The 27419-nt window shown below is 37.7% G+C and overlaps 1 protein-coding gene across 1 annotated transcript in view; it reads right to left on the minus strand.

Moving 5' to 3' along the window:
- The window catches only part of Homer1 (homer scaffold protein 1), a 102999-nt gene that overhangs the window by 64659 nt on the left and 10921 nt on the right, over window positions 1-27419 (minus strand). The window lies entirely within an intron of this gene.

Raw genomic sequence — 27419 nt, forward strand, 5'->3', positions numbered from 1 at the left:
ATCACCTGGGAAGAGAACCTCAACTGAGGAACTGCATGCATCAGAATGTCCTTTGGCCATGTCTCTGAGGAATTTTCTTGATTGATGATTGAGGGGGAGGAGGGAGAGGCCCACTGTTGACTGTGGTCCTGGGTTGTAGCAAGCTGGGCCAGTCAGTAAATACTAATCATCTGTGGATTCTGGATTCTGCTTTCAGTGCCTGCCCTGGCTTTCCTTAATAATGGACTGGAAGCTTAAGCCAAATAAACAAATTTCTTCCTCAAGCTTTTGGTTATTGTTTCATCACAGCAATAGAGAACCAATATAATAGACACCCCCACCCAGCCACCATCTTACAGAGCTATAGAAAAATGTGAATCACTGAACACATGCACTTGTCCACCTGAAGATGAACAAGACAACATTGTCTTGTTTTAGCACTCAGACTATACAAGCAGGTGTCTTTTTAGTGGTCTGTTTAGTGCCACGGTTTTTGCACTGCTGTGCTATTATAGATGTTTTTACTGCTTAAAATGGCCTCTCAGTATAATGCTGAAGTGTTCCTAAGTGTTATATACTCATAGATGCAAAGTTAATGTGCCTTATGAAGAAAAATGGGTGTTAGATAAGCTTGACTCAGGCACAAGTCACGCTATAATTGGTCACATGTTCACAATATTAAAACAGTGATAATAATAAAGGGAATTACACATTAACTGAGTGTACTGTGGAATACCTACAATCTTAGCAATTGGGAAGCAGTGATAGGGTATCTTGTAAGTTCAAGGCCAAACTGAACTGCAAATATAAAACTGAGGTGCAAACATAACAAGACCATGTCTATAAATAAATAAGTAAACACATAAAAGAAATGTAAAAAACTATAAAAATAAAAGAATCCAAAAAAAATAAAAAAAAGAATCCTTCTATTTGACTCTAACTCTAACATTTTATGCACTTAGAACTACCTCATTCTGTAATAACTGAACGAAGCCATTCAATATAATATCCTTTCTTGAGTTATACAGGAAAGTATATAGGAGGTACTCAAAACCATTGTCAATACTTTCTTAAATCAAGTAGGATCTTAACAATGTACGAGAAGGTTTTACAACTAGAAAGAACAAACACGAATCACTACTCAAAACACTATTACAAGGTAGAAAAGAAGGCACAGGGCAATCTGCTCACAACAGGAGAACTATAGCCCAAAATTGCCAAGTTTTGTATAAACTTGCTTTGGAAATAACACCACGTTGTCTTTGCTGCTCTTTTTCCCTTAGTCCAAACAACAGTATGTATATATGCATGCATGTATGTATGTACATATGTATGTATGTATGTATTGTGTGCGTACATTCCTATCTATCTATGGAGAATGTAGCCCAGGCTAGTCTTGAACTCAAGATCCTCCTGCCCTAGCCTCCTGAGTGCTGAGCCACCATGCTGGCTCAAAATGTTAACCTTTTAATTGGGAATATTTAATGTTTAAATCTAAATAAATCAAATTTATTTTAAATAATTTAAAGTATTTTTTAAAGAGTAAGTGTAAAGAAAACAGAGTATAGGAAAAGAAAAACAAGGAAGTGAACAAAGTGGTGACAGGAACGTTTCTTCAGACTGAACCTCATGAATGGGACAGCATGTCTCCCCTCTGTCCACTTTAGCACTTACAGTGTTGGTGAGAAAAGGTTCCTTCCCTGCAGGTAAGCTGCCCCTTTCCAAGCTTTATTTCTGGAAATAACACCAGGCCCCCACTTTTATTAAAGCATTTTTTTAAAGGAGTAATACGTTTGTGCCGTCCCTAAAAAACAAAGTGTAACTGGTATTGGATGGGTTCCCTTAACTGAGATGTGCTGGTCCGGCAAGGCGGTGCATGGAGAATCTTGAACTGGTATGGTCTTACACATTCCCTCTTTGGCATGTTCAGTCCTGTGTTCATGGGGAAGCTGGCCTTACAACAAAACCTATTTGTCAAAAGCTCTGCAGCCCCCGTCTCCCCTTTTTCATCTTTTCCTTAAAGCTACAGACTAAAGTACAGTTGACCTGACCATGGCTAGCTCCAACACGCACGGAAAGTGAGTCACACACAACTTTATGAAGGTTTATGGAGAAGGGAGCTGAGACATTATATGGACTAGAATTCCAGCCCCCTTTAGGCTAGGGTAGTTTAGGACAGGTAGCCCTACCCGTCCTTGAACTCACAGAGATCCACCTGCCTCTGCCTCCCAAGTGCTGAGATTAAAGGTATGCATCATCACCACCCTATTGACTGGATTTTTTGTTGTTTACAACTGATAGGAGAAAACTTATAGTTCAGACTAGTGATTATAGAAATATATGCTAATAAACATTTTCTAAGAAACTAAATGAGTAATTAAAATAATGATACTGTCCCATTAAGCTTTCTATCAATTGACAAATCTATATTCACTGGAAATACAATGTCTTAAATAGAGTAAAGACTTTCCATACATTAACTTCCTCAATTTACATTAATTCCTTCAGTAACATCTGCTACCCAATTATCTCATAAGCAAAAGACATTTGAGTATCAACTAAGTATGTGCTTTGTTCAATATTCTAAATAAAAGTTCAAAATAAGATTTTTGTGGTCAAAAGTCAACTTAAATGGATGATATAGACTAGAGAAACAATGGTCACTAATACAAAGGAAAATTCATAGAACTAATGACACCACTACAACATCTGATATAGCATACAAGCACAAGATTAAAAATATCTATTACATGCCAAGAACCAGTCTAGAGGCTGGAGACACTTTAAAAATAAAACGTTCTTCAGCATGATAGATTATCTGAAAAATGCTAAAAGGAGGGCTCTCATGGAGAAAACAATCATAGGACAATTGGGAAGAAGACATAGTACACTGTGTGTTTAGCAAGAACTTTAATGAGAGGGCTGGAGAGATGGCTCAGTGGTTAAGAGCACTGGCTGCTCTTCCAGAAGATGGGGCTCAATTTACAGCACCCACATGGCGGATCATAACTACCTATAATTCAAGATCCAGGGGATCTGACACCTTCTGCTGGTCTCCTAGGGCATGCACACATGTGTTTCAAAACAATCACACCCATATTTTTTAATTAAATAAGAATTTTAACAAGTATACAAGACCTAAGAATGAAGAAATAGAAAAGTTTGGGGATCTCCACTGGAAGCAACTGAAATTAGGCAGAACATAACTGTGCGCTTTGAGGAAGATATAAAGTTGGCAACATTACTCTTACCTATCAGCCAGGAAATGAATAAAGCTTTAGGTTCAGTTCTTGGGGAGGGGGGGCTCCTGTTGCTATATAGTGGGTAACAGACAGAATGCTATTAAACAACTACAATGTATAGGATAGCAAATACTTATGTCAATGGTGTGATACAAATCCTGATAAAAGAGGAACCTGAGTTTCCTGGATTTCTATTTTGGGGGACTGAAAAATAACAGTACTGTTAGCCAGGGTAGTAAACAGAACAGAGGATTTGACACTGGAAGATGAGAAGTAGATCTCAATCTTGACCAAATTCAGATGAGTAAGAATAGGCATGTAGATCTGTCAGGTTAGAAAATCTAATTAGAAGAGAAAACCATGTAGAATGCAAGGTTTAGGGAAATCACCAGTCTTGTAGCCATGCAATTTAAAATATGCTTCAACACTGTGCATGTTAATAAACTTCCTTAGAGAAAAGCTGTGGAAGAAGTGACAGAGAGAATATAACCAGAATATTATGTCTCATCTTTAGAATGACTTAAAATGCATCTCAAACTGACTGTCAAGTACCCAGATGATAAACACAATACTTTTTCTAATAAACTAGATAGCAATTATTAGTAAAGGTTCATCATTTTACTACCTTCACAATAACTCACAAAAATAGTAACTGAATCAAATAGTGTTTTTCTGACTATTTTATGAAACTGAGAAAAAGGAGTTCCATTATAAAATACATTTTGCAAACACTGAGTCAGATCCAATTCTAAAGTATCTACTATGTAAATTTGAAGAATAAAGATCCTAATAAGTTCTGCAATAAAGAAATTCATATACCTTTAATTCAGTACACAATTATATTATCTCTGGTCTCTTCCTCATGCTAGGACTTGTATTTATATACACAGTATAAAAATAAAACACAAATTTTGAGGTATACATTATCAGCTCATTGAAAATTGGTATTGATATTTGACATTGTTACTGATGTTATCAATTATACTTATGTAGTACTGGTCACTAGGAAATATGTATATATGCAGACAATACATAATTGAGGGTTTAGTAATGACTGCAGTATTATTTAAGTAGATACTTGCTAAGAACATACAAACTAACCATTCTAAGAAACAACATCAACCTCAAATTAAATAGCTAACAGACCCACCATGAAATGCTTTAAACTAGTTTAGAAAAGCAAAACTATATACACACACACAGATTCATACATATACATAAGCAAAATGTCAATCCTAGAGATATGCCTAGGGTACTTGATAATTTCTTACACATCTGTAACAAGAACAGTGGTTAAAAAGCAGTGTATTAATATAACAACAGCTTACTGGAGTGTTTTTCTGTTGGTTCACTCAATTATTTTAGTAAACTAGTATGAAAATAATTCTAAAATGCTATATATTGTAACAATTAAAAAGCTGTTACAGTTTTATATTCAGTGATAGATTCTAAAACTTTAAATACAGACATGGGGACCTGAAAGTAGAAGACACCTGAGACAGGACATTTAAAAAAAAAACTATAATATTGCTATAAAAACAAGTCTTATTCAAATTCACAGGAGTTGACAATTATTATATCTAGATCTCAAACACCTGTGCAATAAGAAACACGCATTTAAAATGAACAAAACAAACATTGGATTAGATTTTTGTATATTGTATATAATATTTGTATACTGATATAAATTTGAGATTAATTTTGTTAAAACATACTGTACATACATTTCTAATCTTGCTCAAGGTATTGTATCTATGCAGCTCATTTAACAATGTAATGCGAATTTCTAGTTCTTGAAAGTTATTACCAACTCAGGATAATAAGGAAACACAGATTAATAATTAGCCACCTCTTACAATTAAACTTTTAGTCATATTAGGTATGTTTTCAAAGTCAAAAGATATAGTTTAGATAGACAGGTCACCTTCAAACACTTCAGAGATCTACAAAGTATGGCACTTAAGATGTTTTAATAACATAGGGTCTTTATTTTATTTTTATTTTTTTTGGTTTTATGAGACAGGGTTTCTCTGTATTGTTTTGGAGGCTGTCGGTCCAGCCCAGCCTCGAACTCACAGAGATCCGCCTGCCTCTGCCTCCCGAGTGCTGGGATTAAAGGCGTGCGCCACCAATGCCCGGCGGTGGTTCTTTATTTTATGACAATGAAACTTGTCTGCTCCTGGCAGCACCAATCTACTTCAGAAGATGATGGACATCGAAGAAACTCACATGAAGTTTACTTCCTTTGTGGCAAAGGTAAGCCACTGAGCAAGAAAGTGCTCATAACTCGACTGCTGACAGGATGCTGTCCTAACTGGACAAGCAGGACACAAAAGAAAGTGACTGCCACACCTTGTCAAAACGAGGCAGGACAGTCCTTCAAAAAATCCTGCTTCATAGCAAAGTCTTTTGAATATCCTAAGCCTGTAGGTAAAAGATAGATGCCCCAACATTGCAGAGGAACCTTCGGTGACTATCCAGAGAGCCAGCTGTTTTTTTGTTTTGTTTTGTTTAGTCATTTCTTGCATTTTTTGGAAGTCACTTGTCTGCACTTCCTGCTTACTCAGTTAATATTATTTTCTTTTCAGGTCTCTGAGGGAGTTGAAGACTAGATAATTATAGTTTTTTTGTTTCCCAGATGCAGAAAAGAAACTCACTAAAGAGGTGTAAAGTGTATGAGGTTGAAAGATATCAAAAAATAATTTTGAATGGTAATGTAAGTTATGAAAGAAAGTAAATTAGGTGCAAGACTTTGGACTCATCAAGACAGGATAATGGAGCATTTTCTCTGAGTTTGTCAAAAGAAATGGACTAGACACTGTTGATGTATTTATTGTCTGTATATACTGTATATAGCTATTGTATTTACTTGTACTTTCTGTATATAGTTTTTCTTATATTAGTTATAGTCTTTTTTATTTTAGGCAAAAAAAGGGGAAATGTAGTGACATTTTGTTTATGCTATAACAAAGAAAGCTTGCCTGAAGATCAGAGTGCAGAGCTAGCCACACTAGTTAGCAATAAAGGTCAGGCAGTGATGACCCACACCTTTAATCCTAGCACTCAGGAGACAGAGGCAGATGGATCTCTTGTTAGTTTAAGGCCACCCTGAGCTACACAAGATTGAATCTGTCTAAAAGAGAAACAAAGCTCACACAAAGGTGATCCCAGCACTTGGGATCACACACCTTTAATCCCAACACTAGGGAGGTGGAGATAAGAGTCATATGACTGGGCGGAGAAAAGAATATAAGGTGGGAGGAGACAAGGAGCTCATGACAGTCTGAGCAGTCAGTTTGAGGATGCAGTCTGAGGACAGGATTGCTCCTTTGGTCTGAGTATTGGTAGAGGTACAAACTCTAGTGGCTGGTCGTTCTGCATTGCTGATCTTTCAGCTTTCATCCCCTGATAGCTAACTCTTGAGTTTTTATTGACCAAAGAGAATTTGTGCTACACACCTGCCTCTATAATTCCATTCTTGCCAGAAGTTGATCAATAAATGGATCTCTAAAGCAATGAAGCAATGATTATGGTCAATGAAATAACTCAGAAGTTTGCTGGAGGTTTCTAAGGATACTCACCAAGAGATAACACATAAGAAAGAGTCTTGTCTTAAACACTACAGACATATACCAACTATATCTGAAGAAGTCATCCTAACATTATAAGGGAAACACAACTACACACATGGACAACATTCTTCACTAATACTACATTGGAAATCAAAGAATCTAGTTCTTTCATTGTGTCACTAAAGAAATGAGTCAGCCTACCTTCAGGCTTCTGCTGTGAAAAAACAGGTTTCCTGAGTGAAATAGTTGCTTCTTAAAATACACACAAATATGAATGGAAGAGGTTAATATATAAATGAGCTACAGTAACTTGTTTCACCCCTTTCTGCTTCAATATGATTACTGATCATGCACAATTCCAGCCTGGCTAACTACATACAGACTAACAACTGTTCATTATCTTCTTAACCACCCCACAGTACATATGATTTGGGGGATCCTGTTTAAAATTGTAGTATACCTCAATAGCTAAAGTTATAACTGCTCTGAAATTAACGGGGAGGAAGGAGGAAGAAGTAGAAAGGAGAATGTAGAATGTTGCCACTGTCTACTCCCAGTTGATTTTCTATCACAGAGATTTAACACCCAAAACTATTAATCAGAACACAGCAGCATAAGAGCTATGCAAGGACAACCACCAAAAGAAATAAGTACTGGAACTGTAAAAAGCAGCTGCCCTGGTGACGGGGCTAGATGAGGGAGGGTGTGGGACAGTGAACTAACTACTTTTGTTTATATTCCTTTAACTACTATTGAATTTTCCTAACTTTGCAGAAGTACTACAGTATCTTTTAAAAAATGTCATTGTGGAAAAGTTACATTTATGTAACTTGAGAAAAGGATGCTTTAGAGAACATTTTCAAAGACTACCAAAGAACCAGTGAATGGCCATTTTTAGCACCTTAGAGTCTGATGGACTTTGGAGTATCTGGCAAAAAAGTCTATTATTCACAATGAAGAAAAAAAGGAAAGTAAAGGAGCAGAAACTTAAACCTGCCTGACAGCATGACTGAAGTAAAAAAGGTATACCCAACTTCTGACAAAAAAATGCCCCCATTGATTAGAGTAAAATAACAAAACAAAATTTCTAGTTTGGACTTTATCTGATGCAGCAAGAGAAGAATGGCATAGGTGAGAGTAAAACTCAGAACAAGCACAAGGCTAAGTCAAGGTAAGGACAGATGCTGTCTAACGTGCATTAACTTACTGCAGGTCTGAGAACAGACTCAGGGCGTACCTGAGGTGGCTAGCACAGCTTGCCTCCGTCAAGCAGGAACACAAGCACTGACATTTCTAAGAAGATTTATCTTTCCAAACTTATATATAAACTGCTTATCTATAGGCCTAAATCTCAATTTATCCCCTTCTCCTACCCCAACATACCTAACAAAAATCTTGATGAAAATGTGTGGTGTTTTTTGTACAAACCAAGAAAAAAGTATCACATAAGAACTCTTACTGCAGCCAGGCGGGGTGGCGCATACCTTCAATCCCAGCACTTAGGAGACAGAGGCAGGTGGATCTCTGTGAGTTTGAGGCTAGCCTAGTCTACAGATTATGAGTGCCAGGACAGGCTCCAAAACTACACAGAGAAACCCTGTCTCGAAACCTCCCCCTCCCCACAAAAAAAGAACTCTTATTGCTATGTTATGTGTTTAGCTGGCGTTTCCTTATTTAAGGAATGTTCTACTAAAAAAAAGTCTACTTTGAAGAAAACGACTCAACCAATGCCTACGCAACACAGTTATACTGTAAGAACTCCATCTAGTGATGAACCAAACACACAGCAGGTAGTGCTTCATAAAACCTGCAAGTTACTATGTGGCAAATACAAAATTACAACATGACCTTGCCACACAAGAGGGAGATAAACAGACTTAAAAGGTGGCACTGCCAACTGTTGTCTCTGCTTCTCCACTTATTTGAAATTTTCTCTACTTAGAAACAATTAAAATATCATGGGTTTAAAATGCATCAGGAGTTAGTAACATTTAGAGCTATGTATAAAATTGGTATTATCAGTTTTATTATACTTTACATGTTCTTTCCTGGCCTAAAGATTTCCTCAAAATAAAGCAAAATTCAGAGAACTAACAGTATGCCCCAGGGAAATCTGAGAAGATTTCTCGGTAGACATTCAGTTCTTTAAACTTTAAAAATGACTGAAACATTAAAAGGCCGCTTAAAGCACCTTCAAGGAAAAAGATAATTGTCAACTATATTAAATTGATCAGTGGAGACACAGGTATTATGCACACACACAAATAAAAAATGTTTCAAATTACTCAAGTAATAAAATCTCTCACCATTTCTCTCGTTTTATTCACATTGCAAAACTGAATTATGTATATTTCATTTTATACATATGCAGGCAATTTAACTGTCACATACCAGTACCCCTACAATGATCAGATTGTGGTAGACACTAGTCATACTACTACTGAGCATTTGAAGAATAGTACTACTGAGGTTACGTTTAAACTGTCATATTCATTTCAGTTACCAGAAAAAAAAATGCAAGGAACACCTTTGGTATGGATTTTTTTTCCCCAACAATAAATTTCATGAAATTTAAATTCAGATGAAATACTTCCAATGAAAACAGCTGAATAGAAATGTGCACTAAATGCACATAATAGATTTCAAAACTCATATTTTTGTTTTTGCACTAATTACATGTTTAATGTAGTGTCTCAAAATACACTGAAACTGGTTTTGTTTTGAACTTCAAAAGTGAATTAAGATGACATAACTCACATCATATATCTAGCTGTACTAGACAATACTGTAAGTAGCCATTTCCTTACTGATAAGACATACAAGTTGCTCCAATTTTTTCACTGTTTCCCTGTGTTTTCTTGTGCACATTCCAGAAGCAGAATTCCTGACACGAGATATGCACTATCCAAATTAATCTTCATAGCATTTGTACCAATTTATACTGATAGGTCCATACTGCACTCTACCAACATTTGGTAGTGTCCAAGAAACAGATTTAATTTTTGCCAACTTGATGGGAATGAAATGGCATTTCAAAGCTGCTTTAAGTTTGCATGTCCCTGATGACAGTGAGTTTAAACAGTTCTTCATATACTTATGGGTTATTTGGGTCAACGGATTTCTCCACCCATTTCTAAGCTTGTTTAGATTCCTATTTTAAAATTCAGAATCTAAAGCAACCTCTGGCCATATATATGGAAATCTCATATATGTATTATTAATTCTATTTATTATAAAGACAGTAATTAAGACCAATACTCACAAGAGTAGGGCTGAGTACCTTATTTTTCTAATTTGGTGGCATCTGTTTAAAAACCAATGTAGCAGTGGTTCTCAACCTTCCTAAGGCTGGGATCATTAACACAGTTCTTTATGTGGTAGTGACCATAAAATTATTTCATTGCTACTTTCTAACTGTAATTTTGCTAGTGATATGAATTGTAATGTAAATATCTGATATGCAGGATATCTGATATGCCACTCCCAAAGAGGTCACGACCCACAGGCTGAGAACCACTGCAATATAGTGTAGATAGGACAGATATACTCTGCTCCTTTCCCAAGGAAAAATTGTTCCTTCAATATAAAAGTTTTTGTTTTTATACAGTGAGCCTTGTAGCAGTCCTCTAAACTTTTTCAATGTGGAACAGTGGGAGAATGGTAAATGCCTAAGTTCTTACCTTAATCTTTAAAATGCTCACACCATTGGGTTCTTTTAGGCAAAACATACTTAACCTACACATCAAGAGTAAACACACTGTTGTACTACTGACCAGGGATACTACCAAGTAGTTTTCAAATAATACCCATCTCTACTCCATCCTCACTCACTGCAAGTCCACAGTGAATATCTGGTCCTTTCTATAAGGCAGTCACATCCTTAACTTCCTACTTCCTAGCACACCCAGCTCTCATTCTTCTTTCTCTGTTTAAATGGGGCTATGTTAAAATCAAGTGTTGTTGATCACTTTTGTCATATTTTACAGTAACAAAAATTACATATGAGATTCTTTTATCAATAATGTTTCTCAGTTATGGACTCTGCAAATATAATCCCTGTAATGTGTTATTTCTGCTCACATACATTAGCTACATCTCCCAGCAGCAATATTAATGGTTTGGTCAGTACAGCACTATAGACTCAAATGTATTTATTATTTATTTCAAGAATACAGTTCTACTGGAAGTGGTTTACTGCCATAAAGGGAAGCTAACTTCTGAGGTACTGGGTGATGACAACAGATACAAGACCCAGCAGGACATAACTTAGAGCAGTGTTTTGCAAACTCGAGGCTACAACCAAAAGGTTGTGTTCAATAATGGTCAGTAAAGAATTTATAAAAATGAATATGAGTATAAACTCTCAAAACAATTCAGACTTGATAAGGGGATATGTGTTGCTCCATGAAACTTTTGGTTACAAAAAAACTATGTACCACAGTCAAAAAGTTTAAAACTCTCCATTTTAAAAAAGCTTTAATATTCATGAATAGCCTATGAAGCAGGTGTACAAGATAAAAACGAAGGTCCTAAGTGACTTAAGGTCACACAGCCAGCAACTGATATAATTATTTTTAATGTAAATAAGAGAGAACTTAAGTCTATCTCATTAGAAATAGAAGAACTGCAAATGGAGCCATGAATTGCTTTTCACCTATCAAAACATTTAAAAGCAAACAAATAAACACCTGACAAAATTCAGTGTGAGAGTTAAAGGGAAGAGACACTTTCAGAAGCAGTCAGTAGGTGCAGTCTTTCTGGAAAACATTTGACAATACATTTCAAAGCTTTTAGATTTCTGTATGTACCCTTTAACAAAGCAATTTTATCCAAGTAATTTACCTTACATAACTAATCACAGAGATGTAGCATGAAAAATAAAAGACCCAGAGACTGATATTGAGGTTCAAACTTCAAGCTGAAAATCAGAAAAGCAAATCAGCCTGAGGTAGAGGTAAGAGCTAGTCTTTAATCCCAGCATTCAGGAGGCAGAGGCCTCTGTGAGTTTGAGGCCAGCCTCATCTACAGAGCAAGTTCCAGAACAGACTCCAAAGCTACAGAAAAACCCTTTCTTGAAAAACCAAAAACAACCAAATAAAAACAAACAAACTAGCATTAAGATATTCTAGAGAAAAGGGTAGGGAAAGGGGACAAAATAAAATCAGCAAATGTGGTAACATGCAGATGGCTATTAAAATAGTTAGTACCTACTTTTCTGGGTCTGGGAGATTTCATAATACATACTGGCTTAAAATAAGAAAACCAGAGACAGAAGAACAATTTCTCCAAACTCTCCATCAGCTTCAACATCTCATTTCTTAGTGTGACCCAGTGATTTTTTGCTACTATTTCTCAATCTGGTTGCACAATAGAAACTGGCCTCCTTGCAGCACAGCACCAGCTAATGGATTTAAGGCTCCAAGGTCATTGTCATATGCTGCTAAGAGGAAGAGCTCCCACTGGATGTGTCTCCAGCTCCTACAGTTCTATAAGGAGACATGATGATGAAGGTGACTTATAAAAGCAAACATTTAACTGGGCTGGCTTACATTTTCAGAGTAAAGGCTAGTCCATGATCATCATGGCTGGAAGCGTGGCAATAACCAGGCAGGCAGGCAGGCAGGGAGGAAGGCAAGGCGCTGGAACAGCAGCTAAGAGCTTACATCTGATTCACAAGAAGCAGGCAGAGAGAGCCAAGGCCAGGCCTGGACTCAGCTTCTGAGACCTCAAAGACCTCAAAGCCTACCTCAAACGACAAGTCTCCACCAACAAGACCATACCTCCCAGGCCTTCCCAAACAAGTAATCAAACATTCAAATGTACAAGCCTTCGAGGGGCAATCTCACACAAACTACCACACCCTCAACTTCATTTGCCCCTCTTGATGTTTTAGACACACTAACCCTCTCCTTCAATACATGCACCCTCCTACCTAAGGACTGTTTAAAGTGCCCTTTTCCCTCAGATCCTCCCAGCATCTTCCTATGTCTCCTCCAGACCTTTGGTAAGATGCTACCCTCTCAGTGATGACATACCTAGTATCTGTATTAAAAATCATAACTCCTCTTTTTCTCTCAAGGAAAAGGATTTTAATTACTGAGCCCCCAGCAACTTAAGATACATCAGGGATATGGAAAATACTTAGTAGGCGAATAAAATATCACACACCAAAGCTTAAGACTTCTCGGTGGTGAGATTACAAGTAATTTGACTCATCTCATTTTTTATAAGAAAAAATGCTTCAGCAAACAAGTTCAACAATTTATTCATGTGTTTAAAAACAACCAGAAATAATGTTGTCTCTGTGAATATATATATTATGCACACACACATACATACACGCACACACATATGTATACACACACATAAAAAAAAGGTAAATCTAAGTTAAGAGATTTTCGACTTGACAAAATAGAAAATGTCTTAATTTTTTTTTTTTTTTGGTTTTACGAGACAGGGTTTTTCTGTATTGTTTTGGAGGCTGTCGATCCACCTGCCTCTGCCTCCCGAGTGCTGGGATTAAAGTCATGTGCCACCACTGCCTAGCGAAAATGTCTTAATTTTTAAAATTAATCCCAATTAAAAATATTGTAGCTCTAGGGTTATTAGATTCATCAAGAAAAAAAAGACTTGAAGACACTCTTACCTATAAAATGTTTCCCAAAGAAACCATCCCAAAGTCTTCATTGATAAAAGCCTTTCCCATCAATTCTGCCATCTCAGAATTATAACAAAGCTAGCACTACCCTACCCAACAAGAAGTCTACTGCTGCTTCTACGACTAGCTGTAACCTGCAAGCTCACCCTAAGGGATGCCACAACCAGTAAGAAAACCAACCACTTAAGAAGAAAGCAAGCAAAGCAATCATCTAAAACTAGAGAGGGTTTCCAGACCAGCCCTCAAGTAAACACAGTGTAGAAGATGATGATTTAACTAAGTGCAGATACTTGTTTAACCAATTTATAAGGAAAAGCATCATTTCTTCTAAAGCCTTTAAGCCTGGCAGGCATTCTAGAACATTTAAATATTATCCAAACCCCAACTGAAGTTATCTCATCTAACCATTTCAAAAAGTTATTTTTAGATCCATAAAATCCATACACTGGAGACTAAATAAAGTAGTAATATCTATGCTTTAATTTTACCTTGTGACAAAGTTATTAAAAAAAGAACTCTTGCCGGGCGGTGGTGGCGCATGCCTTTAATCCCAGCACTCGGGAGGCAGAGGCAGGCGGATCTCTGTGAGTTCGAGGCCGAGCTAGACCGACAGCCTCTAAAACAATACAGAGAAACCCTGTCTCATAAAAAGCAAAAAAAAAAAAAAAAAAAAAAAAAAAAAGAACTCTTAAGTCTCAGTCCTGTGTTCTTTTGGAACACTTGAGAAAAATAAATTATTAAATGAGGAATGCGTTAATTAAACAATGAAGGTGCTATGAACAATAGAACAGCCTGCATTTACAAGATGTGATAAATTATTTGGTAACAGTGAACAATTTCCAGATTTTCTACTTGAACACACATGATTCTGAACACTATTTTAAATAATCCTTTCTACCTTTGTAAGTAGTTACCATTACCCCCACATGAAGATGAGGTAAGTATGGATGAAGAGGGTATGCAATTAGCTGGCTACGTTGTATCACCAACATTCACATACAGTCTGGTTCTAAAGCCATATACTCGATGGAAGAATTATAATAGAAACCTGAATTTGCTGTTGTCATCAAATCTGTACCTTTCCTAGGGGGAGGGAGTGGTATTCAATAAATGCTGGGAGAGTAAACTCTTGGTGTTTTTGCCAGGAAGAAATAAAATCAAAGTAGGAAAAATAGTGATGGTAAAATTAGAAAGCACTGTTACATATATAAAGCTTATTTTTAAACAAAATATGCATATTCCTCCTATCATGTTATAATTTTCAGACATGTCATGAAATCCAACCAATGGTTGAAGCAGATATGGGACACTTTGGTCTAAGTACATATAGACATCTCCATAGGATAACACTACTGTTTTTATTTACTTACCTTTTTTATTCTGTTGCGGAAGTAAAATCATTCTTTCAAAATTCAAATGAGAGTTTCCATTGCAGAAGGAAGGAAACTCTATGATCACTGTTATAACTAAAAGTAAGTTTTTTGGTTCTTCCAAACCATACTACTAATCCAATTCAATACTGAAGTAAGAACTGCCTTCAAAAATACAAGTAAAAGTCTATCAGTGCACAAAGATCTTATGAAACCCTTAATTTACTTTTTTGGGTTTTTTTGTTTGTTTGTTTTTTGTTTGTTTTTCGAGACAGGGTTCCTCTGTATTGTTTTTAGAAGCTGTCCTAGAACTTACTCTGTAGACCAGGCTGGCCTTGAACTCAGAGATCCGCCTGTCTCTGCCTCCCAAATATTGGAATTAAAGGTGTGTGCCTCCAACACTTGGCCCCTTAATTTACTTTTTAAAAAGTGTTTAGCATACACAATAACTGAAGTTACATTGCTGGGCTATCACATTTCTGTCAACAATATTCCCGCAGAGAGAATTATGAACCAAATAAGCCAAACTTCTTTAATGAGGCCCTTTCACAACAGTTCCAACCTTCTCAATGTGAATGAAATTTCCTTTTGATAACCTTTAAATATGAAACATGAGAGCATCTTATTCATTCCTTCACCCACGTTTATTAGCATGTACTATATTCTGGCATTGTTAAGCACAATGACAAGCTAAATAGACAAGGCAATCTCTTCAAACTGTCCAGGAGAAAAGAGACATTACTGAATAATCAAGAGTCACAATTGTGACAACTATCCTGAAAGAATGATTAAAAGAAAATTCAAACGACAAGCATCATCAGTTCTGTTTACTACACATAAAGCAAAGTAGTCTAGCTAATTATGAATCACTTATGATGGCTATTTATCTAAAACCTGTCCCCATCTGTCTTCCTCACTGCTCGTCTACCTTCATCAGACCCCAGATAAACTTCACTTTAGTGACACGTCTCAATCACTTAGAAAACAATCTCTACACGTATTTAAGGGTCTCAAGGGTCCCACTCCCAGACCTTGATGGAAGCGCAGGGACTGGCTCTATCCTCCCATCTAAATGCTATAATACTGGGTAAAACACAAGAAGTGTATTTTCAGACCCTGACAGCAGGCAGAGTGGCACAGTGATTCCTGGGACAAAGGAACACTCCCACTCATTGGAGAAGGTCTGCAGACATTTCGCACACAGAAATTTACAGTGCCCCATGTTTAGGGCAGGACAAGAAGTTGGAAAGACAAAGCAACTAGATGTAACAGGACCAAGTATAAGAGGAGAGAGCTAGCCACAGAGGAGAGCTGCAGAGAAAGGACACTCTGGGTATGTAGAGGGCTGTTCTTGTGTCCACAGCTCAGGAGTGTTCAGGACATTTGATGAAGAGTAAATAAAATACAACCCACAATAAGCAAAAAAGAAAGATAAAGTCAACCAATAGACACATAACAGATGACAGGTTAGCAAACAAGGACCGAAATAGTATTAGAGGTATAATTTACATTTTAGGAAGGCAAAGGAAAGCATAAGTAGGTAGAGATCTGAATGTTCAAAATAAATTTCAAAAAAAAAATCTATTTAACTGGAAGGTTCCTTTTCCCTAAAAGCAGTACTTTAGATGAAGCCTAGAGACTCACAAACATTAGGCAAGCACTCTACCCACAATGAGCTATGAACCCCATCCTACCTCCAGACACAGATCCCCTCTCCAACTGTTTCGCCTCTCCACCTCATCTTTGCCCTGAGTTAAGAAATAGGTTTCTATTGTGTCTGTTATGCAAGTGAAACAAAGTGTTTGGATTTCTAAATAAATAAAAAATACACTTTAATATTTTTTTCTTTTGGTGTTTTGAGGCAGGGTTTCCCTGAATAGTCCTGGCTGTCCTGGAACTCACTAGCCTCAACTCAGACAGACATCTATCTACCTGCCCCTGCCTCTTAGGTGCTGGGATTAAAGGCATGCTCCACCATGCCTAGAACATTTCACTATTTCAACAGGTACAGTATCAGGTACTGAATATATGACAGGATCTAATCCTCATGCCAAAGACAGCACAGTAAGAACAGAAGAAGGAGAACCTAATTAGCAGAGGAGAGAGAATCTGTGAAATATTTGCAATTCTAATTCAAATAACAGCATGTGCAATGTCTCAAGGCAGCTAAAACAATCATCTCTGTTCCCTCTTCTGAAACCATGCCATCTCACTATCAGAAAGTGGAAAACTGGATGAGCCTTTAGTGACTCATCAAATAAGATGGCAAAAGTGGCAGAGGGTACTTCTGAGGTTGGGCTACAATAGGCTAACCAACTCCAGCCTGTTTGTTGTTTTTGTTTTGTTTTTTTTCCTTTTTTAAGGACCCAGCCACTACACTGTGTAGCAAGCCAAGCAACAAGAAATCAAGGCTCCATGCCCAGCTGACTGCCTAGCTGAGAGTCAAAACTAGCTTACCATGCACAGGAGTAACTCCACAGCCCAGCCAAAACCATATAGGATAGAAGCAAACCATCCCCCAAAAGTCCTTCCCAAGTTCCAAATTCATAAACTAAATAAATGGCTGCAAATATTTAAGCTACTAAATTCTGGGATCATTTGTAATACAGCAAGCAATAAATGGAAACAATTTGCCAAGATCTTGAGGCTGACAACTACTTAACAGGCCCAGAAACTTCAAAGTACATGTGATTAGAACAGAAAGATCGAAAACAATTGCACTAGTGCAACACCACCAGCAACCAGGACAGATGATGTTTTTTAATATTTTATTTATTATGTATACAATCTTCTGCCTGCATGCCAGCAAAGGACACCAGATCTCATTCAAGGTGGTTGTGAGACACCATGTAGTTGCCAGGAATTGAACTCAGGACCTCTGGAAGAACAGTCAGTGCTCTTAACCTCTGAGCCATCTCTCCAGCCCATGATATTTTATAATCATGTTATATATTTATTAGATATTAAGAATCTGTAAGAATGCTGGACTTTTTTTGGTACTATAGCATTATGAAAATTTTTATTTTAAAGAACACTTGTAACTTAATGATCATATACCTAGTTATTTATAGATGAAATATAATATGTTTAGATATGCTTTAAAATAGAAAATAATCCATTGACCAGGTGTGGTGACATACTCCTTTAATCCCAGTACTTGGGAGGCAGAAGCAGGTGGATCTCTGTGTTCAAGGTCAGTCTGCTCTACACAGTAAGTTCCAGGACAACATAATAGAGACCCTATCTCAAAAAAATAAATAAAATAAAACAAAATAAACAAATAAATAAACCAATTCAGAGAAGGACAAACAATATAGATGAAACCATGTGGATTATATGTTAATTACTGAAGCTAGCTAAATGGATGTATAGGTGTTAAACATATAATCATCTTTTGGTTTTTGTATGCCTAAATTAGTCACAACATTTATAATACAAAACTTAAATTCTAAAAATTTAGGAATGTGTCTAAGCTCTCCAAATCTAACAAAGGTAATGTTGTAAAAAGTTGATAAATAATGACTAGGTATAAAACTTCTCCAGTGTTTTGCTCTTTCCTTCATGAGCATGATACCCAGAAGCAGGCAACTACAAGTTAGAACAGGGGTTTCACGAGATGGGGCCGGGTAGCGCCTCTAGCACTCTCAGTGGTTCTTGATCTCCTTTATGCTTTTCACCTAAATCTTAAAGCTGAATGAGGCATATATTCCCATTTTCTAACTGAGGGAATGAGGTCAACCAAAAAGGTCATGTAAGTAAGTTAAGGCTAAGTCAAGAATTCAAAGCCTTACTGAGCCAAAGTCTTGGGAAATGTATATTAAGTAAATTACTGTAGTTTGCATTACCAACTTCAATATACAGTCTATGTTGAGTCCATGTGCAATAATTCTAGTGCCTAATATCTTTAATTCTGGAGAGGCACAAATGTGTACCTAGGGCACATGTGTGGAGGCCAGAGGACAACTTGTGAGAAATCAGTTCTCTTCTTGAACCAGGTGGGGATTGAACTTAGGCCATCAGGCTTAGAGGCAGGTACAGATCACAAAATTTTTACATGAATATTTGACTGGAAGAGGGTGCATATGTTTTATAAATTTGGCAGGCAAAGTGGCTTAGTAGGTAAAAAGGAGTTTGCACACAAGGCTGACAAACTGAGTTCAATCCCTGGAAACCATGGAAGGAGCTTCACGTGAGAGTCCCCATTCACACACAATAAATACTTCTTTAATTCCATTAATTTTATTTTTGGTCTTCAGCACACCAATACTACAAAACAAACCTTTCTTTAAAAGGGGGGGGGAGGGATGGCTGGAAAGATGTCTTAGCAGTTAACAGCACTGGCTGCTCTTCCAGAGGACCTGGGTTCAATTCCCAGCATCCACACTGCAGTTCACAACCATCTATAACTCAGTCCCAGGGATCTAATGCCCTCTTCCATGGCCTCCAAATATGCATGGGAAACACCCATATAAATATTTTTAAAGTTAGTTATTATTGTGAGCATGTGTCTGTGCACACGGGCCAGAGCACAGATATGGAGCTCAAAGGACAACTCTGTGAAAATGGTTCTCTCCTTCCACCTTTATATGGGCTCAAGGTATCAGGCCCCACAACAAATGCTTTTACCTTCTGAACCACCTCACCAGCCCCCATACTTTTCCTTATTCATGAAGGAGAGCTAGAACGGCTTCCTCTACTGTTCTCTTCAAGTGCAAACGACAAACAACAACAAAAAAAAAAACACCCTACAGTGAAAACTAAAAATCACAGAGTAATAACAGCTATCGTTAGTCATTAATAAGTATTTAATAACTATTGTTTTAACAACCTTTTAAAAACTTTATCCATTTGTCTTCATAATTCTTTCCCCATTTACAGATATGAAAACTGAGGCACACAATACTTAGATAACTTGCTCAAGATCACAGTGCTACTCTCTAACTCTGGAAACCTCATCTGTTTGCTAAACCAGTAAGTCTGCAGTATGCTACTCTGCAATTACAGCTTAGGTAACCTAAATCCCTATCCAAGATTTAAAAAGAGATGGTGCGTTAGAAGCTTCACAATGAAATTGTTTTTATAGAGCAAACAATAAACTCTTCAATAATATAAAGCCTCTATCTCTTTACTATTGATTTAACAATGACGAGTTACCATGTACTCCTTTAGCATGCCAGCCCATCACAAAAGTAAAACACTATCCAAGCTATCATGGTAAGATCAGAATTAGTACAGAATACAAGTTCTTGGAGTGATTTAGAAAGAAAGTTAAGGTTTACCTTATCCATAAAAGAACTGAAAATACTTACCAAGAAAAAGAAAGACAGGACAATTTGGAAAGGTTTCTAACATAACTCCTACTGAGTTCTCAGTAGGAGTCAGAGCATCATTTAAGCACTACATTGATGACCTTCAGAGCTTCCTAGATAGGAAAGCAAAAGCCTTACTCGTAGTGTTACATGCTTTTATCCACCAGGAGTAAACGTGCTGAATATTAAATATGGCCTCAGCCGCCAAAGAGCTTTAAGACTTTTACAGGACTTGGTTTCAGGGTGCTTCAACTGGTGGCTGGCTAGTTTAGGGTTTAGCTCAGAGGCAGTGAGCTTTCCTAGTCTGTGTGAAACACTGGGTTCAGTCCCCAGTACCTGGGGGCTGAGGATGGGGGAGAGTGGGAAAGAGGAAGGAAGGAAAGAAGGGGATGACATTTTTCCAGCAGACTCTATTACTTATGAAGTTGATCTTTCAAGATTACAGAATGTTCTCTAAGAAGAAATCAGGCAACTAAAGGGAAAATAGTAAAATAAAGTTGAGGTTAGGTGTGGTAACCCATACCTTTAACCCAGCAAATGGGGGACAGAAGCAGGCACATTTCTATGAGTTTGAGACCAGCCTCACCTATATAGTAAAATTCCAGGCCACCCAGTTACCCTGTCTCAAGCCACAAACCAAAACAAAAATCCTGGATAGAACACTAAAAAATTAGACACAGTCCTTTCATGCTTTAATAGAATGGAAATCATGAAAACTCTTCCACCTGCTTGGGTAGAGCAGACCTACACTTACACTGCTTTCAAAGATCACCAAAACCTATGGCCACTTACCTCACTTGGTCCCTTTGAGCTACCCACTGGCCATGGCTAGCAATCTCTCCCGGGCTTTCCTCTCTTTCCAAAGCTCTGAATAACTATATTATCTACATTCGGCACATGGCTGTGTCATTTATCATTCACTAGATTCTAGTGACTAGAATTTAACACTCATAAAGGCAAGGCTTTGTTTATAGATGGATCTCATATATTTAGAACAGTGCCTGACACGTTATTTGTTAGATGAACCAGTAAACAAATTGAGAAAATGGAGACTATCAACTAAAGCACTCCCAAGGGATTCCTGTCCTTCTCCTTCAGGGTACAAACAGTACAGCCATGCCTTCCTTGCCCATCTCTCCAGTTTATGATGAAGACCTCTCTCTCACTAACAGTTAACTACTTCACCTGTGTGCAACATCACATCCTGCTCCACCTTTTGACAACAACTATCCTAGTTATTCCTCCTCAAAGAATGTTTGTCCATATTTCTGTGAATAAGAATCAACTTCTGGAACCTTAGAGAACTTTGAAGCTATGCTATTTCACAGATATTCTTGACTTGTGTGTGTGTGTGTGTGAGAGAGAGAGAGAGAGAGAGAGAGAGAGAGAGAGAGAGAGAGAGAGAGAGAGAGAGAGAGAGAGAATGCATGTGTGGTGTATGTTCTGCTCTTTCATGTTCTGCTTTGTTCCCTTGATCTCTCACTGAACCTGGAACCAGCTGTTTGCCAGCAAGCCCAGGAGCCCTGTAAACTAGGCTTTTCATATGATGCTGAGGATTTGAACTCAGGCCCTTGGGTAAATGCACTTATCACAACCACCTTCCTAGCCCCATTTCTTTCCCTTGAAGTAGATGTCTAGGTTTCTAATTTGCTTCATCCTGCCCCCTCATTCTGTAGGATTCACAGTTTTGAAGCCTTTAAAAACTATCAGACCAAACCCCGATACCCCTTACCTCATTTGGTCGTTATACTCATATGGTCCCAGGTACTCCTTTCTTCAAGTTCATTTTCTTAATTTGTGTGACATGTTCTCTCACCTGACAGTTCTCTCAGTTCCTCTGCCTACTCCTAAAATGATGATTCCAAGAGAAGCCTAGCCTGTTCTGTTCTATAAATACCCTGAATAAACTCATCCACATTCACAGCATCAACCAATACATATACAGTGTAATGATTCGCAAAACTCAAACCCTAGCCAAGTTTGGTTTTTACTAAATGTCAGACTTGAATATCCAATTATAAGATATCCCCAATGCAGATGACCATAAATACATCGACTTTTCATCAATCACCCCCTGTTTCCCCCTGGTACTCTACCTCAATTCATGGTTACTAAAGTAAACTCCTTTACCCCCCTATCCTTCAAATCTATCTAGTTTATGCCAACTCTAAGAGATAGTCACTACTTAAATCTCTTGAGGCCATGCCCTAAGACAGTGTTTTAATTCAAACAATTATGCCTGACTAAACTGCTGTAACTAACCTACTTTGGAATTAAATTTAAGTGTCTTTCGATCCCAGTTAATTCTTACACACACACCCTGCCAAAAATAACACTTGCCCACAATGTAGTCTGAATGGCTAACCTAAAATGCAAGGCTGGCAATAAGTATTTGGTAATTGTTCTTCTGGTCACCACTACTTAAAGCAATAGCTTTAGTTTTCCTCTTTTTTCATGTCTCCTTTTATGTTTTATTACATATAAATATCCCTATTATATAAGTAATGTGCCTACTATACAAAATATACTTATATATACACACACATATAGGAATATAACATATATATATATGCATGAAGGAAGACGCTTCAAAGCTTCTGTGTATATGGGCACATAAAAATACATGAGAAGCACAAACCTAAGGGAAGTGTACAATCTTCTTAACATGGCAGTCATGCACTGGCCCAGGCAGCTTTCTACTCACATCTCTCTTAACCACCTTCTTTCTAACAAGCGCACACATACGCTGAAACTACTCTTGTGACTTCCCACCTGAAAAGACCTAACCGCTCTGTGGTTTTGTGTTTTTCAAGTCTCAACTCAAACTTAGCTGACTATATGAAACACCTGACCATCCAAGGAGTTTCCCTCTCTGCATGCTCAAACTCAGTGTACACCTCTATTGCAGCATTTAAGTCATAGTAATATAATTTCTTGTTTACATGCCTATCTACTCCTCTTTGTACTTACTGCCAGTACCTAGCATGACTCATGATACAATCTAAGTGTTTATTTTTTTAAACAAGTGCTCGAGAAGCAGAGTTAGAGGGCAACCGGAACTTTGGTTAGTCTAACTTAGCAGGGAGAACAAGTACTCTTAATGTTGAGGGCTGTTTTCAGTTTTTGTTTTGTTTTAAATAGTTAAGCATGGTAGTGTATGTTCTTTCTCTCTCTAAATTATTTTTATTTTATTTTATGTGTATGAGTGTTTTGCTTTCAAACATGTCCATGCACCATGTGTGTATCTTCTGGTACCCAAGGAGACCAGAAGAGGGCATCAGACCCCCTGGGAGTGATTGCTGGTTGTGAGTCATCACATGGCTGCTGGGAATGAACCCAGGTGCTCTAAGAGAGGACCTTTGAAAGATCAACAAGTGCTCTTAACCACTAAGCCATCACTCCATGCCCCAATTTTAAGTTTTTAATTTTAGAATGTACTGAAATTATGCTTGAGTTTTCTGCTGTTAGTCAGAGATTTTTAGAAAGTATTTTTGTCATCTTCCAAACAAACTCCAATCAATTACTCAATAGTAAAAACATTCTGAAAGATAGCTTATATAAATTCAAGACCTGAAGGCTCAGCGATTCTGATCAAGCATGGTAAACTAATGACACACATATATTTTCCTTTTCTAAAATTCCATTTAAGCCAAAATGAAGGGAAAAGAAAGTATAAACCCATAATACCAAAAAACAGAAAGTAAATTTTTCAAGAATGGGAAACAAATTACAGAGTACCTAAGTTGGCAAAACACGGAAGTGTGACAGTATCTGCAAAGACAGAGCTAACTGAACAACCTCTGGCCATAACAGCAGCTAGGTGATTACACAGGTGTGGGACTTAAAACTAGGTGTTGACTGGAATTTTAATAGAGAGCAATGGGCTCTCTACTTCAGTTCTATCTTTTAACTACCTTTCCCACAAACAGGAGCAGTACCTGAAACACGAGCATTAAGAGAAAAGGCTACAGATGGACCCAGGTTCCCCCAAAACAAAACAAAAACCCTCCCCCCATGCATGTAATGGGAAACATATTTACCTTATCTCAGAATGCTACAAGGTATGAGTATGTGTGTGCAATAAATCTTCTTTAAAGAAATTAAAATAGCATGCAAGAATGAGAAGAGGGTTATCATTCAACAAACAGGCAAAAGATAAAGAGCAAGGAGAAAATGGGCAAGAAAATATTTCTAGCCAGGCTTGGCTGCACATATCTATAATCCCAGCACTTAGAAGGCCGAGGCAGGAGAATTTAAAGCATGGACTTTAGAGTAAGAACTTGGCATGGGAAGTAGGGAGAAAGCGAGGGGGGATTATCCCTTAAAAATACAAGGAACTCTCCAAATTTTGGGAAGTGAGTGCCAGGTTTTCAAGAACCCACTGGACTACTAAAGAACAAAGGATTAGAAAGTAAAATAAAAGCAGAGCTGGGGATACAGCCCAGGGCAGAGCACTTGCCCAGCCTGTAGGAGGCCCTGGGTTCAATTCACAGCACTGCAAATAAACAGATAAATAAACAAGAGCACTGAAGAAAAGCACCCCTTGTAATGTCATCACAAAGGTTCAGAGGTCAGTAGGACACATCAAGAAACAAGAAGCAGAAACAATCAGGTTCGATATCACTGACAACTAACAGAGCACAGGAAGCTGTTTGTTTGTCTTTCTATATAAATAAACCCAACAACTAGGAAAGAACAATTTCACACATAATATAGTGTCTGAAAAAAAAGTTATATTCTATCTAGCCCTTGATAAGAAATTATAGAAAAATGTGTTGTTAAAACACAAAAACATAGTATCCAGTAAATGAGATAAAATTATAAGGGAAGATCTGGGATGCATAAAGAGTATCCAGTCCATATAGAAGTAGGAGTATAGAAGGCTATTCTTAAAAGTTAAAGTCCTGGAAAAAAGAACCATGGGTACTTGACAGAATATGCCAAATTTAAGATGGCCTCCAAGATGGACACTTTCTGCATAATCCTCTAGAGCAGTGGTTCTCAAACTGGAGATAAAAGGGCCACTTCACAGAGGTCGTCTAAGACCACTGGAAAACACAAGCATTTACATTATGATTCATAACAGCAGCAAAATGACAGTTATGAAGCAGCAACGAAAATAATTTTATCGTTGGGGATCACCACAGCATGAGGAACTGTGTTGAAGGGTTGAAGCGTTAGGAAGGTTGAAAACTGCCGTTCTAGAGAGTAGGTGAACAGCTGACCTGAGTAGGGGGTGCACACAAATGACAGATGACACATTTGCTGACCCTGAATTAACCAAAAGGAAGATTCTTATCGTAAATGGTCAATCCAAAGGAGGTTTTCCTTGGCTGGTTTGAAAGACACACAGCAAGCAAAGAAATTAACTCTCCTGAAAACCACAAATATACAAGAGAAAATGTCTATAATACTGATCCTAGCTTCCACCTGGATTGCCTAATGAGGAAGATTCAGCTAATTGCCAATGCTTAGACTCTTAGCCCACAGAAACTTCTAGATAACAAATAGGTGTTGTTTTAAGCCAGTAAAATCTTCCTATTTTGTCACACAACAATAAAAGCCTAAAAAAGAAAAAAATCTAAGCAAAATCAGTAATTTAGAATGAAATCTTATTTTCTCTTAAAGCAGAAAACTTCAGAAATCGTAGACATCTCAGGTAGTTTTAAGAACAATACATTTAAAAATGCCAGAAAGCAAGCCGGGTGGTGGTGGCTCACACCTTTAATCCCAGCACTTGGGAGGCAGAGGCAGGTGGATCTCTGTGAGTTCGAGACCAGTTTGGTCTACAAGAGCCTCCAAAGCCACAGAGAAACCTTGTCTTGGGGGGAAAAAATGACAGAAAGCAGAAGAAACTTTGAATAGGAAATGGTCATACCTGGTAAGTGTGGCTAAAATCAATCAGGTTCAGAGGGATCCATTTCAGACTGTCCAGGATTTTCTAGCTTATAAAGAATAGGTCTTCCAAAAGAAAAAAGAAAAGAAAAGAAAAGCCGGGCGGTGGTGGCGCACGCCTTTAATCCCAGCACTCGGGAGGCAGAGGCAAGCGGATCTCTGTGAGTTCGAGGCTGGGCTGGACCGATAGCCTCCAAAACAATACAGAGAAACCCTGTCTCGTAAAAAAAAAAAAAAAAAAAAAAAAAAAAAAGAATAGGTCTGCAGCTAAATCAGGTGTTTCTGCCCCCAGTTTGTATCATAGTTTTTCTAACTTTAAAATGTGAGGGTCATGCCTAAGGAAAGGAGCCTGGGAGGCAATGGGAGACAGAGGCACTTTACGAATCAGGTAAGCTTTCTAGATAGACAAGTTTTCACTTTTGTGAGCTTCACTGATGGAATGGTAGCATTTCTCAGTAAGCATCCCTCAGCAGCAACATCATCACCTGCAAATTCATTAGAACAAGTTGTGTGCCCACTCGTAAGACACAATGAATAAAAATTTGATAGTAAAGGAAACACAGCCATCTGTGTTTTCTTTCTAACAAGCCCTTTAGGTGGTGCTGATATAGGCTCACAATTGAGAACAACTAATCTAGTATTAATATCTGTCAGTATCATACTATGATCTAGTCGTCTTGTTGCTGTAGCTAACAGGTAATGCATTTGAAAACTGTATCTTGCCTAGCTAACATGTCACACTTGCTTTAATAAAAAGAAGCTTGTAGAATAAATAAGAGATCAGGCTAGAGATATGTTTCCATGACTGGAAGGTTTTTAGAACACTGTGTTTAGGAAGTACATGTTCTCCTGACTTTCTCACAGTCCTCACTAATCTCAACTCCTTTTACCCTACACCATCACACGCCATTCCGATTAGCTGATGACTGCATTAGAATTTAGGAAGAATTCCAAAAGGACAAATTTGGGGGCTAGAGAGATGGCTCAGCACTTCAGAGCATGTGCTGCTCTTAGAGGACCTGATGATTCTTTTCCCAGAACCCACATAGCAGCTGACAACAGTCTGTAACTTGAGTTACAAGGAATCCCTCTTCTGGCCTCCACGGGCACCAGGTAAGTGTGTGGTGTGCATGTGTTCATGCAGCCAGACGTTCACATACATGAAATAAAAATAAAAAGAATAATGACAAATTTAAATCTGGTACAGTTTTCTTATAGAGTAGAAAATCAAGTAACAGAAACTTCAATAGGCTATATCCTGGCCCTCACTTGTAGGTCTGTAATTTTATGCACAGGAAAAAATACTCTAAAATAACATCTCAAGTGTCCCTCCTCCCCCGACCAGTCTGACATTTTCAGAGAAACAGATTCTATCCACCCAAGTATTCCAGAGA

This window comes from Mesocricetus auratus, unplaced genomic scaffold (genome assembly GCF_017639785.1).
Source record: "Mesocricetus auratus isolate SY011 unplaced genomic scaffold, BCM_Maur_2.0 Super-Scaffold_100020, whole genome shotgun sequence".
NCBI lineage: Eukaryota > Metazoa > Chordata > Mammalia > Rodentia > Cricetidae > Mesocricetus > Mesocricetus auratus.